The 14,444-nt window shown below is 39.2% G+C and overlaps 1 protein-coding gene across 9 annotated transcripts in view; it reads left to right on the top strand.

The window, feature by feature from the left end:
* Positions 1–14,444, top strand: part of Chrm3 (cholinergic receptor muscarinic 3) — a 434,005-nt gene that overhangs the window by 233,507 nt on the left and 186,054 nt on the right. Inside the window, exon 5 of one of the 9 annotated variants that reach the window (XM_058575016.1) lies at positions 11,752–11,815. The exons of 7 other annotated variants lie outside the window; for them this stretch is intronic. The gene's annotated coding sequence lies outside the window, so the exon portion shown is untranslated. Of the gene's footprint in view, positions 1–11,748; positions 11,816–14,444 lie in introns of all 9 variants that reach the window. One more of the 9 variants, XM_058575015.1, reaches the window with a different exon arrangement.

Raw genomic sequence — 14,444 nt, 5'->3', positions numbered from 1 at the left:
GCCTCATCCATGCTTGGACCATGTTAGACTTCTATAAATACTTGTGGAGTGAATAAATGGATAATTCAGATGCATTTTTATTTTAAACACAAGCAAATTAAATTACACCACAGCTAGGAACAGACTTAACCAATGAAATTAGACACATAAAGCAATGAGCAATAAAAATGGAGATTCGTCAGGTTATAGACACATCTGGGAGGCTCTGCTGAAGCAAAGAGCTGGGCATCACTTTTAAAGGACTTGGACAGAGCCAAAGGCCACAAAAACTAATATTTTTGTTAGCAGCTCATCTTGATTTTACTAAGGAACGGCTACCTGCTTCTCATTTCTCCTTGCCCAATATTTTTTTTTTCTTTAAGGCCTTTTTTTCTTGTTTCTGCCATTTTAAGGATATATTCAAATCTAAAGAATCCTGATTGAGGCCTCTTATCTCTAACAATTTTGCTAGATCACGTGAACAAACACTAAGAGATGAATTTCTATAGCTCCTTTTAAACTAGTCTGATACAGAAGCAGGAATACTAGTAAACTGTCACATAGCTTCTGCTCTAATCCAGCCAGGTAATAGATATCTGTATCTACATATCCCACTAACGTAAAAACATTGCTTTGTTTTTCTTTTCCCGAAACTATTTTACCAAGCCGGTTTTCAACAAAGATGTAATGACTCAATTCTTTAACTTTCTTCAAAGCATCATTGATACGATATTTATAGTCTAATGCTAAGGTGATTCACATGGAGTAAACAGCCTGTGCCTGCTTCATGCTCGTGTCCATCTTCCTCTGAGACAGGTGATATCGAGAGTCCATGCATTTGTGGTCTAAAGTGCCTTCATACAGTGGGTCAGCAGTTCCGTGGTGACGGAGTGAGCTTTGCCTCCAGCGGTCCTGGTTCACATCCTAGATTAAAACGTGCTCCTTGCGTTTCCTTGTTTCTGGACTCATCCTCTGCATTCCCTCTCTGCCTGTGAGGACAACAGGGCCCGCGTAGGGACTATTGAGAGGACCCAGTGAAATGAAGCACACAGAATGCTTGCTCCATGGCTAGGCAAGGGAAGAGTCCAAGAGTGGTGATTTTAATAGGCATTAAAAATTTGCTTTTAATACAAACATTTTTAAGTTTTTGAAAATAATATTTGCCACTAACATTTTGAAGAGACTATATGTCGTTGAATTAGTTTTTATTCTAAAGTCTAATTATATTCTCCTTTCCTATATCCAATCTAAAATCCTAAAGTTACTTTTAACCTTTTCCTTGGCTTTTTCTTTTTTTTTTTCTTCATTTATAAACCACTGGACTGTGTTTTCTCAATATTTTAAAATGTTTACTCCTCTTTCTTAAGACACTCTTATTGCAATAATATTCGAATTTTTATAGTCCCAGAGACTTGTGTTTTCTCTGTCTTACTTTATACATAGCATATAGCTATATTGAGGTAAAAAAGTATTAATGGAGGTGCTTTTGTGAAATACTTTAGGGGATTAAAAAAGATATTCAAAGAGCAGAACAACTCTTCATAATGCAGGCATTTCTAAAGTCCTTAATCCACTTTGTATTCTTAGGATGGTGAACCTGGCAATGCAATATCACCTATTCTCTTGGTTTTGATAGAATGAAAGAACATGCCACTTTGGTTGCAGTAATATGATAAATTCACCATTGATTAAATTACATTCAAGACAGCTAATCAAGGATTCAAAGACTAGAATATGAAGATACTTATGAGAAGATACTACTGTATTTGTTAAAAAATATACATATACATATACATATATATATACATAAATTATATATAATTCTCCAGTTCTTTCCCTGGGAGTGTTTAAAACCATTAAAGTGAAAATGTGACTTATTCGAATGTTACCAATAATTTTGTTGAAAATACAAAATGAGATTTTTCTGGTTTTTTTTTTTTCAATTAAGAATTTTATACTGAAATGTCACAAATTTAAGTTGCAGGAGGAATGCAGAGTAATAAAATATTAATGTTGTTGGCTTTGCTTTGAGCACTTCTTTTGTGCACAGAAAGATTTACATTAGAGTTCAGGCTATGTAAACATCTGCATAAAAGAGTAAAAAACAGGACTAAAAATGTAAATGTCTCTAATTAGGATTTTTTAATAAGAGTGAAAAGAATCGTAAAATAGCAGTGCTTATGAATTAGATGTTTGATTATGCTTCACATTAGAAGACATAAAAATGTGATCCAAATATAGCAAGCCTATCTGAAGGAGGAATTTCCTTTATTTCATCAGTGTTGCACTGTGTCTTCAAAGAATTCTCTTCCTCTTTCAGAGAGGCCCTGACTCTGAGATGTTTATTGACTTCTGCCTGTCCTGTGCCAAGCAGCCTTTTAGGCCCTTTTAGGCACTAAAGTTGGAGCCTTTATAGGGTTTGTACTCTAGTGAGGGCACAGAGAGTAAAGAGAGGCACATATAAATATGCAGAGTCTCCAAGGCAAGGGTATCTGGAGTTGCCCAATTAGGAAAGATTTTGGAATATTCCATCTTACCATATGTCAGTTCAAAGCCTGGGAAATCGTAAGCTTGCCCAGGAAGCATATGCAAAGTGATAAGGGACCAGACCCTGGGGACTGACTGCCCATGCTTCTGAGCTCAGAAGGTCCTAGAACATGTTCACAGGGTCACCTCACTCTCAGAGAGAGATGCGGAATTCTGGGATAGAGTTCTCATTTTCTTCAAAGCCAGTACGTTTTTTTTTCCTGCCATACCACCCAGAATCCAATGGTTCGTATTCCTATTTGTTTCCATGGTTTAATGTGAAAACAAGTTTGGAGGAACATAATTCCTGCAATTCCTGAATTGATCCCAATTAGGCAAAATAATTACCACAAAAGGCTATATGAACATAAATTGAGCATGTTTCATGAAGAAGTACTTTCTAAAAAAGAAATTACTTAAACATAGGAGTATATGTCTTAAAAATTAGCCCTTTATGAAAATTCCCAATAAATGATTTTCTGGGTGCTTTGGGGAAAGAGATATATACAGATGTTTTTGCTGGTGCTCCTGAAAGTTCAAAATAATTGTGTGACACGCAGTGGCTGAAAATTTTTAAACATATTTATGTCTAATTCATCTCTTTGTAACAAAATACTTCAGTATATACTTGCACTGTCCAGGGAGACAGGGATCCAGAGGGTTAAGGAGAAACTGCAGAGTGCCTGAGGTTGAAACATGATGATTAGACCCCAGCTGAGGGCAGCAGAAAGCAGAAGCCCTTGGTCAGGCAATGGTCTCTAGGCGGGATCAAGAGAGCCACAGTCTTGCTCCTCTGGGTACAGCTTGTCAGGCTCCAGCACAGAAGCTCCGGGGCTGGGGCTGGGTGCTGCTGGAGGGATTCACTCTGAGGCTGAAGAAGCCAGAAGATGGTCCCATTCAGGGAGCAAGTCCTCCAGGGTCATAGAGAGGGAGCTGGGCAGTGTGGACCTGGAAGGGCTGGCTCCTGATTTCCCAGAAGCGGCTGGCTTTCCTTTTAAACTTGTAGGATCCCATCAGACTTGTAGGAAGAAGCACTGGTAAGTGAATGAGGAACTCTCCAGGGTTTGGTTCTGAGAGTCATTTTTGAAAACATTATGGAAATGCCTCTGTGTTTGCTCAAAGAATTGTACCTCACTTGGTGTGTTGTGAAGACATTCTCCTGATTCTTAGAAAAAAAAAGAAGAAATAATATTTTAAAGGTCAGAGGCCACAAGCTCCTTATCATGGAGCCAAAAGGCATAGATAATAAAGTCATGCATTCCATTTAATTTAAAGAAAATGTCAGTTTGAGAAAGTAACTAGTAAGCCATTATCTGAAGATAGATGAGAATGATATTAAGCTGTGTCCCTCATGTGTAGCTGGGGATCTCGTCATATAGTAATCCATCCATTTCACATTTTAAATATTGTTCTAGAGAGAAAACAGCCAATCATCATTTTAAATGAATTCTAAATGTTTTCTGTGGTGTTCCCGGTTTCCTCTCAGTCATGATGACGTCTCCTCATTTGGATGTGTGCTTGAACAGTGGACAAGTGCTTCTCTCCACATTTGAAGTAGAACGTCCACATTAGCTCGAGGCTTACAGCCTCCTCGGGCACACCATTTGAGGATGTCCCCTGATGACCAAGTGTCTGGAAAGATCAGTTGTGAAGCCAGAAAATCAAAGAATACTTATTTCAGTGTTTTGACAAGGCTCCTGAGGCAAGAGGTCCCAGGGAACCCGATGATCTCAAAATGAATTAGTAAAGTCGAATGTCACCAGTGTCTCAGGTCAGTTCCTCTGGACGCCTCTCCTGGAATCTGCTCCAGATTCTTTCTGTTGAATCTGAAAGGTCATTTCAGTTTGGGGCATCTTGAGCAAAACAGTCTTGTCTTCCAGATAAATGAATATTCAGAGGTTGGAATCAGTCCAGCCATGAGATGAGTTTGGGCGTCTGTCTTTAGAAGCACTTGACCCTGTCAGTGATGATGATGCTGTTCATCTTCCTGAGAATTTTGCATACACAAGGGCTAGGCTTTTCTCTGGGGCAGAGTGTGCATGGAGTCTAAAAGAACTAATGTCTGAGAATCAATACTTGGGAATTTAAAATTTAGCTAGAGAAGATTTCGGTATTAAAATAATCGAAGGTCTGTGGTTAGTTCCAATGCTGAAAAATGAATCCCTCTTGACTAAGAACTAGCAGCTGAGGTTAGGAAGGAATTACTGGGTCTCCTGGTTTTGAATTTTTGTCAGCTACCGTCAAAAGAGTGCAGGGAGCACCAGGTGATCCTTGTGCTGTGCTCAATGCTGATGAGACCCTAATGAGTATATTGGTTCCATAACTGAGAAAAGTGAATCTTTGAAGATTTTGTGCGATAATAAAAAAGATGAGTAGCAGAACAAAAGGCAGGAAAAGTCATGAATGGGAGGCACTTTGCCAAGAGGAAGCTCAGCAGACTTGAAGCTGGTGAACAGCTACTTGAGAGAAGAGGGTCATCCTTATACTCTTTCTGCAAGAGACAAGGCAAGCGATCACAGGCTGGAGGTTGTTATGTTAGAGGAAGGAAACAGTTTCTTGAAGGTGGAACTTGGGAAATAACAGGAGTGAGAACCAGAGAGAATGTGACATTTAATTTTACACAGCGTTGGGCCAAGGAGAAGATAGAATTTTCATCTGTTTGATTTGGCTCTGGTGCATCCTGACTTCAGATTGACTCTTGAATCTTTTCCAACAGGTTCCATGAATTTTATTCACACAATCCAGAATTACACATCTTAAGTGCATTGAGGAGTAAGAAGCCAGATCATGTACAGTGTTTATATTTTCACACTGTGCAAGGCACACCTGTGCATTACTTCCTTCACACTGCTTTGTAGAAAAGCCCTTTGGCCCCCTACAAAATCATACTTATATAGTTTAAATTAGACTCTCTCCATCCCCTTGTTGTTCACAAGATACTAATAGTTTTGTCTTTTCAGAGTGTTACGGACTGAATTGTGAAACCCCCAAACTTCCTATGTTGATGCCCTATCCCTGATTTGCCTGATTTGGGTGAAGGATTCTGGGGAGATAATGAAGGTTGGATGAATTCATTAGGGTGGGGCCCTAATCCAATAGGATTGGTGGCCTTATAAGAGAAAGAGATCTTTGTCTCTCTCCCCAAAAGGACTTGCCATAATTGAGAAGGTGGCTTTCTACAAGGTAGTAGGAAAGCCCCTCCTAGGAACTGATTGGCCAGAACCTTGACCTTGAACTTTCCAATCTCCAAAGCTGTGAGAAATAAATGTGTATTTTTTAAGCCACCCAGAGGCCTTTTGTTATAGCAACCAGACAAACCCAGAAGAGTTAGCTCCTCAACTACCATAATCTCATTAGTCTTGAATTGGTTTAATTGAGAACTTGGAGAAGGCTTTTCTTATAGTTATCTCCATTCAGGTCAAAGAGGAGGATTTGGGGTAGCTAGGCAAGGTGAGATGGTGAGGGAAGGCCCCAGCCAGTCCTCACTCCCACGGGTTCCCATTAGAGCCTCAGGTCCTGCGTGGAGGGCAGTGGAGAATGCCTTTCATCGGGACTTGGTCAGAGCTTTGGTGACATGAGATTAGTGAATTTATAGGTTTTCCTTCAGCCATTGCACCTGATAGAGTTATTTTTCTAATGTGAATAAAAGGCATAAAAGACGGGTTACTTCTGAATGATAAAAAGTCGTGTTTCAGGAAGATGGTTTCACAAAGCAATAATTCATACATGAGATACTTGCATTGCAATGCAGTGAGCTTTATGTTGTTTGTGTGGTGTGCGGGTATCAGACTGTTCAGTGTGTGTGGAGTTTAAGAAAATTAAGGACAAAAAAATCAACACACAGAAATTTAAAACCTACTTGGAGATGATTTTTTTCGTATACCAAAAATAGTTGAAGGTTAGTTTGCAGTTGAAGGCTGAGTGATCCAGTGCCTACCTTCAGTGCCACAGGCTGTAAGCCATGAAAGCGCTGAGTTAGGGACAGCACTGTCTGAAAGATCACTCGAGGACGTGGACTTCCCCACCATGTTTTCCTGTTTAAAGCATTTTGTTCATGTTTTTGCATTCATGTGGATTGTAATAGCTGCTCAGTCAATGTCCTTTGTGAATGAATGAATGCCAAAAATGAAAGGCTGAAATGAGTAATTGCTGTCAATCAAAGAACTGACTCAAAGACTAGTGATTTGCTACAGAATTTATAATTGAATGTAGAAAACTCTTGATGATTCTAGTTAGGTACAGTATCATCTGGAAAATTTGGGGATTCGTTGGGACTGGGATTTGTTGAGCTCTGAAAATTGCCAGATGAGTCAGTTAAGGGTGAAAGATACTGTGTTTTGTACAACTCGCGGTGACAGGGCATGAACTCAGGAAGTCTGGGTAGCCTGTTGTAGTTCACGCTCCCTCGTCCATGAGCTCCTTTTCTCTCTCAAACTTCTTTGGTTCATGACAAATGAGATTAATTTGAGCCTAAAAACTATGATTGCAAAGAAGGCAATGTTTTCTTAAGATTGAAGTCACATAATGACTGTAAGAACCTCCTCTGCCTTGCTTTCTCCCAGGGCCCACAGAGGCTCCCAGGGTCAGAAAGAACTGATACAAATCATTTGTCAGAGGTTAATGGGAAGCCCAGCCACGGCAAGCGTGGGATTATGTCTTTGTTCCACACAGGGACCTTGTTCGAATGAACCATACAAGTTCTGAACCTCTTAAATGAGGCTTGATGCTCCAGGAAATAAGAAAGTAAGTCTTTGGCATTATTAGGAACAAGTATGTCACGGAGCGTGGATTTTTGCATGAAGAGGAGTCAGTACTCTGTTGCTGGTTGATGTTACAACAGTAGAGATGATTTCTCTCCTTCTGATTCCTAAGTGTTTTACTTCATTTTTACTTTGAGATTCTGGGCTTAAAAATCAAAGGGATTGGGGCTGGGTTGTGGCTCAGTAGTAGAATGCTTGTCTAGCACATGTGAGGCCCTGGGTTCAAACCTCAGCACCACATAAGATAAATGAATAAAATACAGCTATTTTAAAAAATCAAAGGGATTAAAGTGCTCTGGTTTCTTGCACATTAGTGAGCATATAAAAGTGGAATCAAACAACGAATTCTGAGTCATTCTTTATTCTTCAACATAAAAAAAACTGAGATCTAAAATTATCATACTAATCTTGAATTATATCTTTAAATAAAAAGTCATTATCCCTTAATTATGGTAACAGTATACATAACTACTTTTAATAAAGTCCTACACTTTTATTTTCATCAGTGTCATTTTTCTTACCTTTTAAAAGCTATATATTTATTTTTCATTGACGTCTATCCTGCAGACCAACTGGGGGACTGGAGGATAATAAATAGAAATGATGATTCAATTAAAATTAGGATTGATTACTAAAAGATGTTTCTATTTTATTTTTAGAAATTTAAATTTATTTTTGGAAATGGTATCTTACCATCTTATCTAGTATTTTGTACAGTATCTTACTAGATGATAAAGGACTAACAAATGAAGATAGATAGTATTTTATGAATTGTTACTTGGGCAAACCTAGTGTACTGTTTAACATGTTGCCACATTGAGATTACTGTGCATTTAGTTTGTTTCTCCTTCACAAGGAATCTGGGAGATGGTGGGTGCCAATGACCAAGTCGCCCTCCTTAGTGCTGTGAGCTCAGCTACAGTCACTCTTTGGAAAGAATGCAGGCCTGCGTTCACCTTATGAGCTTTGGTGGTGAAAATTCAAACATGGACTGTGAGAATTTTAAAAACGATTGTTACAGTTATTTGAACTTATTTTCTCTCAGGGTAGCCATATTCACAGGAAAGAAAAAAGAAAGGAAACATTTAAAATTTATTTTTAAGAGAGACTTTCCATTATCTTTGAAATAGTTCAAGTTTGTTATTTCATAGATTTTTGAACTAGAGTTAAAGAGTTAATTTAACTTCATCTGCTCAGAGACTAGGCTAGAGAATACCCACAATTCATATGCCCTAAGTATCTCAACATCCATTTATCTTGATTTTTTTCTTAATGAATGGATTGCCTCTGGGGGCATCATTATATTTGATAAGGATTACCTCTAAATTAAACATTTTCTTTATCCTTTCCATGTATGCAATAACACATTCCCTCTTAAGAACCTTGTTGACCTATGGCAAACACACATGCCATCTTAATCAGGTGGTAGAAAAAACATAATTGGGCTTGAGGTCAGAAGCCATGATTTCTGTTCCTAATTTTGCTGTTTGCCCAATTCCTGGCCTTGGGTAGTACCCTTAACCTCCCCAAACTCCAGTTGCTGTATCGTTAAAACGGAATGCTGCCTGCCCCGTGGCTTGTAAGAAAATCATACATGAAAAAATATCAAGTGCCGTCTTTTTGGTAATTGAAAGTGCTATAAAAATGTAAGCTGTCCCTGGGGTGACAGCATAGGTGCCTTGGTTGGAGAATAGACACTGGTGTTCTCCACCTGTGGTTTCACCTGCCTTGTGGCTTAGGGTAAGATCTTTAACCTGTCTGAGTTTCAGTTGTCTCATCTTTAAAATGAGACCTATGAGAATGCTCTCAGCGCAGAGGCAAAGGGCAGAGAACACACATAAAGCATTTCTAGTAGAGCCTGGCAGCCATAGGCGCAAAACCCAATTAATATTTTCTTCTTTAAATACACATATTCAGCAGCATACTGGCCCACGTCTGTATTTGGCATTTGTACACACAGTAATATGTATCTTAAGAAGAAAATGGTCTTTTATGTTCATTTTAATGAAATTTAGTTTTTCTGTTCACTACTGAACAATATGTATTCACTGTAAAAACTCAGCCTGTCCACAGAAGTCTCAAGAAGAGAACAAAACCCACAAGCAATCCAACTACCCAAATATAATCACTGTTGAACACATTTTTGAAGGAAAACTATGGGAACACCAACAATTTTAGGGAAAATCAGAGCTGTTGACAAGGACAGAGCATGTAAGTTTGGGGTACAGAGAAACTAGTCCCTAGGAACAGATAGCAGTTGAGGGGGCGGTTTGGGTTGTATAAGGGCAAGGGAAGTGACAGGAGGCCTTAGGAGGGCTCAGAATGCCTTTGCTGGTCTTGTGCCCCTGATTGGGGACAGTCACATGATCTCACTGTTACTGCCTTAGTGTTTGGCCACTTGCTGATGGGAATGTTTCCAAAGCCATTGTGCACCAAGGCCCAGAGACGTGGTGAGAGGCCAAGCAGGACACATGGGAGCCATGTTCCAGAGATGGCACTGAATTCCTTGATGCCTTCCCATGTGGCACCAAAACCCCCCATCCTGGAGGATATTAAGAGGGGACCAGAAAAACAAGGTGACTAAATAGGACGTCCCTACTTTATGCAGACAGAACTAGAGAGTTATTCATACTCAGGGGCAATTTTCAAAATGACTCTGAAAAAGAAATGACAAACCAAGTTTGTCAGATTCATTTTCTAAAAACAGGCATTAAGAGGTAATTATTGTTTTGTAAAACTGTTCACCATGACAGCCTTGTGAATGCTGTGATGTCTGTACTTGACATTACTGTATAATTAAGGACAGATTATTTCAGATCTTCAGAAATCACTTTCCTATTTCCTCTTAAAGGTCATTATTCCTAAATCATTCATCTAAAGGGAAATATCACCGTACTCGAATAGCATATAGGAAAATAGCTTAAAAGTGGGTTTATTTAGATGCTGCTGTAATTTAATTTACAGTTGTGACCCCTCAAAAGCAGGACCATGACCACCTGATGTCCTGACGTTCTGGGATTCTGTACAATGCTTCCTCAACAAGGAATGAAGTGAATTGATCGCCTTTCTTATCTTTTTGGAGGGATAAAATGTATATTGCTCTAAGGCTATTAAATTTATCAGCAGTCTATAGGACTTAAGATGCACTTCTAGTCAAGTATTCACATATTTAGCAAAAGTTGTTTTTTCTGAATAAAAAAAGGATATTAACTGGGGCTCGTGCCATTGTTTGGGGAGGAATTCCACTGATTTACCCATCTTATCCCTAGCCATGGAGTCCAGGAACTCACTGCAGAAATACTGACTTCAGTAAACAGTCAGGAGGGGTGACCCTGTCTGCCAGGATCCTCTTGCCCCTCAGAACCTCTTGTGCTACAGAACTAGAAGAGACTTCCCATCAGTTGTTCTTGATGAGTTGATTCGTAGGCGTATTCTCACAAACTTAATTCTTTTAGAACAAGTTTTAATGTTATGTGTACATATTAATTAAGAGCTGGAAATAACAGGTTTTAAAAAGAAAACCATTCTTAGTCTTATCACAACAAGTGAACCACACTTAACCTATTGGTATTTTTCTTTGAAGAAATTTTTTCTATGCCTAAGTCTTTCTCACCATAATTTTAATACAATTGCATATGTGATTACTGTGTTTTTTAATTTAATGCATTAAAAGCAGGCTGTGCTTTATTACATACTTTTGTAGAACTCAGTGTTGGGTGGTATCAGGTTGAATTGTGTCCCTCCTGAATTCATATTTTGGAGAGAAGCTCCCAATATGATCATGTTTGGAAATGGGACTTTTAGGAGATGATTGGGTTGGATGATGTCACGAGAAAGGAACCTTAGTCCTATTAGGATTAGTGAATTTATAAGAAGAGGCACAGAAAAGAGGTCCTGTGAGAAGGCAATAAGAAGGTCACTGTCCACACACACAGTAAAGAGAGCCCTCACTAGGAACTTAATGAGCAAGCATATTGATCTTGGCCTTCCTGCCCTCCAGAACCCTAAGAAAAGAATTTCCATTGCTTAAGCCATCCAGTGTGTGGTATTTTTTATAGCAGCCCCAGCAAACTAAAATAAATTGCTATATCATGAATCACATGCATGTATTATTTTATTACTTCTGATTATTTATACTAATTAGTATAATGAGGATATGCATCTTTATGCATAAAGTACTTTTCCATATTTTATGCTATTTCCTCATGCAAATTTTCAGAAGTGGAATTATTTGATCAAACATAACAGCATTGCTTAAATGTTTGTAAGTTGGTTATACTAAATCATATGCCTAAAGGAAATATAAAAAGTATATTTCTCCTATTTAGCAGTATTGAACATGAAAACATGACCCAAACATGTAGTTCTAAAATATCAGAACTACATTTGAGAAGAGCCTTGGGAGGTAAAGAAAACAAATTTTGGTTTATTTTCTGTTATCTTTCCTTTTTCCCTGCTCTAAGTTTTTTTTTTTCCTATTTAGCAGAATTCTATTTTCCTTCACCCTGGAAGGAAAAAGAATCCTGGATCCCTGTGCCTTCAGACTGCTGGTGCGTACTTGCATGTAAAAGGGCTGATATCTGGCAATCAGATCTCCATAGAGGAAATGCTAGTAACAGCCATCAGGCTCTTTCCTCATCAGCTGTGTCCCTTTCTGCGGGATACCAGTGTCCTCTCCCGTTCTCTGCTTCTGCGATCTTGACATTACACAATGTTAAAATCTTAGATTTGGAAAGAATCTCTGAGCTACTGATGTAACTTCCCATCTAAAGTAAGTTATTCCCAGCCAGGAAAGTATTCCCAGCCAGGGTTCATTTCATCTGGGCAGGAGCACTCTTAGTGACAGGACACTCACCATCTTAACAGGCGGTCTAATTTACTGATACCCATCTCTGCCTGTTGGAAAACTGGCCAAAGGGCAAGTCCAAAATTCTACAGCTTCTCCCATTAATATTGATACTTCCCTCTGGAGGGATCAAGAAGAGAAAATCCAATTCCACTTCCAATTGATAACCCTTCAGAAGCTAGAAAACAGCTATCCCATAAGCCTCTTCCTAACTGATGTTACCAGTTCCTTCCCTGTCCCTTGGGTGATATGGCTTTGAGTTCCATGAACATCCTGTCACATCCAGAGTGTTGTCCATTGCTGGCATGTTCCTGTTAAAGCAGCAGTCCCATACCTCTAGTCTGCATCCTGGCTTTTGGTCTTTGAGTATTTGGGAGAAGATAAAAAAAGATCTAAAGGCCTTTATGTCTTTCACTTGCCACATCCTCTTACTCTCAGATGTGTTTGCTCATCTGAGTTACTGGCCGACTTTGGGATGCAATTCCATTTGTGACCTCTGTCTCGAAGGGCAGCTCGCTCCACTGAACGCAATCCTGTGGATCTGAACTGCATGGAGGAAGAGAGCAGCCAATGTCCTTCATTCCACCCGTGGACTGGAACCAACTTGAAGCTTTTATCAGCTCTTCATACGCTTGACTTTTACTTATTCTTCAAATATCTCTTTGATCATAACTGCAGTTCCTAAGATGATGGCGGACTTCTCATGCTCTCTTCATGGGACGGAATGGACTGCAGAAGGCTTCAGTCTCTATCCTGGTAGCTATCAGGTTCTTCTTTATTTATTCTCTCCAGTGAAAGCTGCCCCTCTTTCCGTTAGGTCGAGGGTTTCACCAGTAATGACCTCTCTCGCCCAGGTGGCTCTTTCCTCTAACTTCTAATCTCCCTGCATAACATTACCTGATTGTCTTCCTAAAATATCACATTCATCAAAGTGTTCTCCCAATCTTTTCATGGACTCCAGTTGGAAATGCAGATTCCTCTCTGTAGAGCGCATGTCTCTGTCACCTCACTCCTTCCTAATGGGAGCACTGAAGGCAGCCTGGACTCCCAAAGTCTTAACTACATCTCAGCCTCACACCATTCCTTGCTCATGCTTTCTTCCACCGGGAATATTCTTCTCTTTATCAGCCATCCAAAAATTTATGTATTCTTCAAAGGTCAGATTTTATCCCCGTTTCTCTATGTAATTTATTGACTTAGGTACACATTAATCAACTGAAGTCAGCTCCTTAATGTCAAGGTAATGAGCCTCTTGTTATCACTCCCTTATGGCAGCAGTTGTTCGTTTTCTCCTTTGGGGCTGGAGAGGAATTTTCTGGAGAAGGGGAAATGTCATTTAATGCTTTGGCACAAACTACTTTTCCTGAAATAGCACTAAACAGATGGTGAATGCTTGGTAAATATTGCTCTCTGGTTGGTACATTTACCTTTTAAAGGAAGATGGTGCTTAAGTCAGTCACTTATCTTAAAAATTTCAGGTTGAGGGTAACTTTTGAGGCAATTGGCATTCACCCAGCCCTTCCCAACAGTGCTTCTGTAGTACTTCCTGCTTGTCCCCAAAACATGGCTGCCTCGAATGCAGTTCTGCCTTCATAGCAAGGGAACACACTGTATGTAGTTCTTACCATTAAAACTCTGAGTGCAAATTCTCCCCTTGGCTGGATAGTCTCTCTCTTCCTGCTGCTCTGAGCTGGCATTCACAGATGTCACTCTCAACCTGCTTCTTATGCTCTCACTTCTATTCTAGAAAAGTAAGCATTATCTTTTCCCTCTCAGAGTTCTTTTCTTTTCCTACTTTAATTTAATGGGCATAATATTTACAAAATTTTAGTTATAGAATCTCTTGTAGGAAGTCCCTGTCTTAGTATACAAATCAGTTTGCATTCGTTGGATTATTTTGTTTTGAGTAGTGTGAGAAACGTTTACAAAACTCATGTGTCCTATATCTTGCTATGTAACAAAAACGTTGAGATTCAAATTTAACCAATTTAGCTATACATTTCTCTGGAGACCTGAGTTCAAAGAAAGTACCATGTTGCAAGTAACTACTTCCTATGAACTGATTGGTACTGCACTTCTTCCAAGAATGCTTATTGTCTTTAATAGACAAAATATGTGAATTGGTAGCATTTTGAAGTACTTCCCAAACCCCTCGGTGTCATCCCATTCTTCTATATCAAATATTGTTATAGTTAATTAAAAAATGTACCACCAGACTAGAAATACATGGATTAGACCCATCTTATGCTTGGCCCACATGCTTCCTGCCTGTAAGGAACCCAACATGAGAACACTTTTGCTCTCTTCTCTTGCAATTCTGCATCAGCTCCTGG

This window comes from Marmota monax, unplaced genomic scaffold (assembly GCF_021218885.2).
Source record: "Marmota monax isolate L192 unplaced genomic scaffold, Marmota_monax_Labrador192_F-V1.1 WCK01_AAM20220418_F8-fsc00071, whole genome shotgun sequence".
In the NCBI taxonomy this organism is placed as follows: Eukaryota; Metazoa; Chordata; class Mammalia; order Rodentia; family Sciuridae; genus Marmota; species Marmota monax.
The sequence above is the reverse complement of the archived record's forward strand: the minus strand, read 5'-3'. Positions and strand labels throughout refer to the sequence as shown.